Source organism: Cornus florida, unplaced genomic scaffold (genome assembly GCF_030987335.1).
Source record: "Cornus florida cultivar Cherokee Brave unplaced genomic scaffold, ASM3098733v1 CherokeeBrave_3.0.0_Hap2_Chr10, whole genome shotgun sequence".
Taxonomy (NCBI): Eukaryota; Viridiplantae; Streptophyta; class Magnoliopsida; order Cornales; family Cornaceae; genus Cornus; species Cornus florida.
The window spans coordinates 29,590,456-29,597,311 of NW_026775580.1; the positions used below are offsets into that span (position 1 = coordinate 29,590,456).

At 37.0% G+C, this 6,856-nt stretch overlaps 1 long non-coding RNA gene across 1 annotated transcript; it reads left to right on the forward strand.

Moving 5' to 3' along the window:
• Positions 1–579: 579 nt before the first annotated feature.
• Positions 580–6,452, forward strand: LOC132279627 (uncharacterized). Its single transcript, XR_009471363.1, has 3 exons — positions 580–1,259; positions 3,582–3,691; positions 6,030–6,452. It is a non-coding gene; the product is annotated as an uncharacterized LOC132279627 (long non-coding RNA).
• Positions 6,453–6,856: the final 404 nt, after the last annotated feature.

Genomic DNA, 6,856 nt, shown 5'->3' on the forward strand with positions numbered 1-6,856 from the left:
ATTACCAGGGGCGCTCGGAAGCGTCGATTTACCAAGGGCGCTCAGAAGCGTCGATTACCAGGGGCGCTCGTGGAAACGTCGATTACCAGGGGTGCTCGGAAGGGTCGATTTACCAGGGGCGCTCGAAAGCGTCGATTACCAAGGGCGCACGGATGCGTCGATTACAGAGGGCGCTTGGAAGTGCATCAGAGAGAGCCAAATCAATGCCAATAAATTAGGCGAGCTATACTCCGGAAACTGAAACTGGTCAGAATACACCCCCTTAAGTTCTAAAGGGATATCAGGAGCACTTAGAACTTGAATCTGAAATTGGGCCAAAGCTGAACTAAAACTGGTTAGAATATTGATCTGGGCCAAAACTGAACTAGAACAAGGCCGAATATTGATCTGGGCCGGAGCTGAACTGAATTGGGCCAAAACTTGAACTGAACTGGGTCAAAAAAATTTTTTTGATATGGGCCAAATATTGAACCGGGCCGGATACTGAAAAAAAATGGGTTTGGAACCGTCCAAACAAGTAAACAAATAGCCTGCACTTTCCATAAATCAGCACGCTTTATATCTCTCCCCCAACAAAAAGAATAAACTACCGACAAAAAATCAAAACATTCTACAAACCCAATATAGAGAAATACAGAGAGCACCGCAGGTGAGGACTGAACTGTCTTCAAAAGTCAATGTCGACTTGAGACCGATGTCGACAACGAAGGACGGCGGGCTAGGAGGATGGAGATGGCCGGCAAGACAGATCCGGCCGCGGGACAGATGCGGCTATTAAAGATGGCGAGCTATAATGAGCTCTGCGAAGAGGGAGATGGCTGGGTCCAGTAAGCTTGCGATGGAGAGGACAGCGGAGAGCCAGCGAGAAAGATCTGGCGGTGGCGAGACTGAGTTCGAGGCTGTGATTCTGTTGGACTTGCTCGGCTGTGATGAGCTCTTGCTCGTGCTGGCTGGTTCGGCGAGACAGATGGATTGGTGAGATAGATGGATGGTTAGGCAAGAAGGTTGACAGATGGATGGCTGAGTCCGGCTGTGAGTAAGAAGGCATCGGTTGGTTCGGGATGGTAGCGAATCAGAGACTAAAGAAGTCATGATTTCGGTGAGGCTGTGACAAACGGTGACTTGGACTGAACCGGCGACGAGCGATGGGCTGATTTGGCCTTGATCTGGCGATGTGGACCGGTGAGTCGGAGTCTTAGAGCTTGACCCGGTATGGTGCTATTTCTGATGTTTGGCGACGAGCAGCAGAGAGCTAGAAGGTATGTTTTGATTTTTTGTAGTTCCAGAGAGAGAGAGGGCAAGATCAAAGCGAGAGATGGTGTCTCATATTGGTGGTTTAATTGAGGACCTTGGACCGCCGCATGAGATGAGGCCTATGCCGCCATCTCCGGCGGTGGTTCTGATACCATGTTGAATATGAGAGATAGAACGATAGAGATGCAATATAGATAGATATAGAATTAATATATGAATTGATGTTGTATTCTATATGAATTGATGTTGTATTCAATTGATGTTATAATAATGATACAAAGTCGGTATAAATGGGTTAACATTAAATGGCTCGTAAATCACTATTAAAATGACTATAATATAATATAATTAATCACTATTAAAATAGTTATAATATAATATAATTATGATAGCATATAATATAATCTAATTATGTTAATATTTAGGGATTATTACATATAAATGGGGTTAGGGATCCATATTTACTAAGAGGCTAAGTCAAAGTCCCATAGTTTCTCTAAAATGAGTTTAACCCAAAAGCTGAGGTGGCACATGAAAAAATATTGTTTCGTATTTCTGTTGCCTAAAATACCCTTCTTCCTATTTTATATGTTGCCTAAAATACCCTTTCCTACAATGACCTAATTGCAAGCCCTAATATCATAACCATTCGTTCAGTGCAGCAGCCCCCTCTCTCCACCTCTCTGTAAAATAGCGCCCTAGCCATATGACGACTTTTATGCGACGAAGAAGACGATGAACAACGAGTAGTGATCAGCGAGCAACGACCAGAGGGGAGTGACGAAGGCCAACGACCAGTCACTGTTGTTCAGTTCTACCAGCGAATGAGCAAGGACGAATGTACCTTATTATAATCGCCTATTTCTATGATTTTAATCGTTATGATTTCTATTTCTGTCCAGTGAATTCCCCTCTTCTCTTCACCTACAGTATAGTCGGAGTGATGAATCCTTTAGGACTTCCATGACGAAAGTCAGTTTCCTCAAGAAAATGGGTATAATTGGGCTGGAGCAGTGAATGTCTTGGAGATGGGTTTAGTGTTGCACCGAACAATACGTGCTATTTTCATATATTGCAGTTTCTATGTAGTAGTTGTCATCTGTGGCCTCTCTCTGGTGTAGCTTTGGTTGTGCAATGTGCGAGGCAATTACCCGAAAAGCTTAAGCATGTTGGGTCAACTTGTTTAACAAAGATGATCAGCGCCTGCTCCTTGGGTCTCTGAAATCCAGTTAGCAAAATCTACCTTGCATTTCGTTTTTCTTTATTTGTTTCATATTATTTTTTTATTTGTTCTTTGCCAAATTTGATTAACATGGTATTTTCATTTTGCTTGCAGTTGAATTTCCCTTTTTATTCTTTTATCTGCATATATCATTGATAAAAAAACACTATTTGTTTGCATGAGGAAATAGATAGCATGTTGATGTTGTGACGAAATTGGTTTTCTGATTTAGTGCTTCCCTGCTTGTTTAAATCTATTTATGCTTTAGTTGTTAATTGAGTTCAATATTTATCATCTTACCTTTTCATAGTTACTCATGTATTCAAATGTGTAGGTTATTGTGAATCTCTAATTATACTGTTTTTTTCCCCCCACAATACGAAAAATTTGCGAATCATTCATGAACTAAGAAGCTATAATTTGTGCTTAGCCAAAGCAAAGGTGGTGTGGTTATTCATGGTATAAGGTTGAGGGCCTGAGTTGTTATAAACTGGTGTTTCCATTGGTTGGTTCGGGGTGTGAAATTATAGTGGCAGTTAAGTGTGGAGCGGTGGAGGTATTGAATACTTGAAGACTATATCGATAATGTGTTTAAACAGAATATAAAAGAATTATACTGCATTGTCGTATTGTTGTTTTCTATCAAAGAACTTGAGGCTTAATTATCTGATTTCAAACTTCGGCACATGAACTGTAGTTACCATGCTAATACTACCCTTCTGTGTTCATCAATAAACCTGTTTTTTCAGACATCTAGATTAACGAACCCTCCCTTGACTAGTAACATTCCACTAGTTTGAATTTGACCCATGAATTAGACTGTTCTGTTCACTCATTGTTTTATTTATTTTCTTAAATATGTTATATTCCTGGCGCAACGATATGACTTTTCACTGATCCTTTTTTTTAACCAGAAATTCACTAAAAAATTTGCCAAAAAGACTGAATGATATTGTTTTTAGGAAGTGATGCAAGAAAATACAGGTGCTTGATTGTTTCCATTTTTTTTTTTTTTTTTTTTTCGACTCTGAAATTGAGAGTATATAATTGTTTTTCTAAACTATCAAATCCGGTTTTTTAATTTAAAATCTTTGATTTGAGACAGCATTTGGCAGGACATGATCTGGGCGAGGCTTCAAGCGGTGTAGACCAGATCTAAACAATCCACAGTACACAAGAACGATTAGCTTAGCAGTAAAGTGGAAAATGCAAAAGGTATAAGTTGACTTGCCTTTTGATCCTTGTCTTTACTGGCTTTTAGCATTGCGAATTGGACAATTTTGTTTCATAGCTAGCGTTATGGTTGTCTTTTAACGTTTCTCTTCAGTCATCACCTTGTTGCACTTAGTCTTGCTTTGTGGTTCCTTTCTTCAATAAGTGCTTATTTACAAAAGTAATAGGAGTTAAGGTGGTTAATATCATAAATTTTCACTATGTCCTCAAAATCAGTTGTCAATCTAATACTAGAAAAATTACTAACATCAAATGTTGTTTTTCCACTCGGGAAGCCTCATACTCGCAATAATTGCTGAAGACTTCCCCTTTTAGTAGTATTCCCTCATGGTCTCTTTAACTAACTTCCATTTAATTTGTTTATAATGATCTGCTGTTAAGGTTCACATGTTTATTCTTGTTCCTGACTCACTATTCTAGTCATAAAGAGTTGATGTCACGAGTAATTACTATTAATTAGGCCCAGGGGAGGAGAGACAAGCCTTCCATGTAGTGGTTGGTTAGACACTCAGGTCCTATAATCCATTTTATTTACCGAAAATTATATACAATTCATTATAAATTTCTATGATCAGTATGACACATGGTATAGTTTTTGCTCAAAGAGTTGTTTATTGTTTTGCTTGCTAATGACACTACAGATGAGCTGGTCTTTTGGCATCTTAATATCCCATTTCCTTTATAGTTTTTTTTGGTAGCTAGGTCATTTCTTTAATAGTTTTAAACAGCCAATTGTTCACCATTCTCTTCAATTCAATTTATTAACTTGATTATCAAGATAATGATGAAACCAAGTTTTGGCTTCATTGACAAAATTAACGATGTCCTATTGAAATTAGCTAGGTCATTTCTTTAATAGTTAAACTTTTTTTGTGCTTGATAAATAGAGTGAGCAGAGAACACCTAAGAGGAGTTAGAATCTTTTTGGATGTTGCATTTGACAATGTAGGCATAGTCAAGATGATATTGTGCCCATGTGTTATGTTTTGCAATTGCTTGTGGAAGTGCCATCAAGATGCATTAGATGATATTATTGTTGACGGGTTTCTTAAAATTTACACACATTAGGTGTGTCATGGGGAGAGAATCTTATGGTGTTACTAATCAAACGGTAGAGAATGAGGACATAGACGAACAGGATGGCGTGCATAAGATGTTGCATGACGCATTTGGAGTAAGAAGCCCTGAAGATGATATAGATGATTCGATGCATGAAACTAGAGATAGGCCTAATATTGATGCATGAGATGTTGCATAACGCGTTTAATGTTTCCTTAAATTATATGGTGGGCATGAACTAAAACAATATACTTTTTATGTTTCCTTAAACAAAAATATTTCCTCTATTTCTAATTAATATAGGATTAGTATTAAGCTAATGGCTTAATTATGGTGATTATTTGGATCTATAAAATTATTATAATTACTAAGTTTTACCTGGGATGGGTTTTTGACATAGTAGAGTGAATGAAACAGTTGGGGGGGGGGGGTGAAGAGCATTCTGGGCAGAGTGACCTTTCATTTCCTTGTAACTTGTTATCCTTGTAACTTAAAATGAATTTTCTTGTTCGGACATTAAAACATTTTACTGACTTTAAAACTAAATATCATCACTCACTTGTTATCCTTGTAACTTAAAATGAATTTTCTTGTTCGAACATTAAAACATTTTACTGACTTTAAAAGTACTTTGAATAAGGTTATTTTTAACTCAAAAGTCTTAATTTCATGATCTAGTGAAATTAAAGATTTTGTGTAATTTAAATCCGAAAAATAATATCCTAAATTGAAGACACAATGTCCATGCAAAATCGGTATTACATTCGTGAACACATTTACTTTAAGGATGCAACACTCATTCAACATATCGTATTTAGTTTAGAAATTTTTTGTCGTTTCATATTAGATTTCATATTGTTACATCCTTGATTTAATTGTATAGTAAAGTACACAGAGGCTTTCTTTGCCCTTCACCTAAACTACGCAAGAAAGCCTGTACTAGCGAGGATCCAAATTTGTGTGTTACCTACAAATATAAATATGTGTGTGTGTGTGTGTGTGTGTGTATGTGTGTGTGTGTGTATCAAAATGGACACAAAAAGTGGGACACTTAAACTAAATACAATAAGAGATTGCAAACTTGAAAAATAATAATCTCTCACACACATACACACGAGGCTGGTTTATATTTGAGCCTATTTCATCACTAGCAACATAAAAGGCAATGTAACCTTGTTCTATTTACTTGAATTCTGTCCATATATGTGCTCTATTCTTCCTTTTTGTATCTAATGTGCCTGTGTTGGTAATTTATTTGTAGATGTTCAATACCCGGTGTTCTCCAAATAAATTCAAGGAAACGGTTTGCAATTTAAGTGAAGTCAAAAAGGTGTCGTACAAGAGATTAGGTTTTGGTCCCTTTTAGACATCGAGTGTACCATTTTGAAGCGCAACCTGTGCTTATGGTTGGTAAAACACTTTGATCCTAGAACATCCCATCTTACCCTTGAATCTGGCGCTCAGATCCGTGTTACGCCAAGTGATGTGGGATATAGGACATTTGTAATGTTGAACAGTGTTATTTTTTTGGCATGTATTTTGCAATCTGTTGGTGTTAGCTATTTTTTAAGTTTTAAAGAAAATTAGCTTTGCAACTTTTGATTGTGGATTAGGTTGTATGTTTTCGCAACTATTGTATGGCTTATTATACTGGCATCTACCTTAGATGGAATCAAATGAAGTTGTTCTTTTGGTTTTTCATGAATTAGTATTGTATGGCTTATTATATTAGGGTCTCACTGAATTTTCTTTCACTATTATATTAATGTACTAATTTCAAATTTGATGGAGTTTAAAATTGAAGCAGTTTAATAAATGAAAATTTGGCCTGTTGTTTCCTTGGTTCCATGGTGTCGATAAATGGATAATTTAATCTCAATAGTTGTCAAAGAAATAGCACACTATCTCAATAAACATATATGTGTAATGTGATTAAGTTGCATATTACATCCATAAACAGCTCCATTAGTACCATGATGAACACAAAATATTCTCCAAGCTAGCTAAGTGAGTGTTTAGAAAATGTGGTACCTTGACGCAAAAAAGTGGTACCTTCAGTTCAACCACGTGGTACCTTTGGGAAAAATG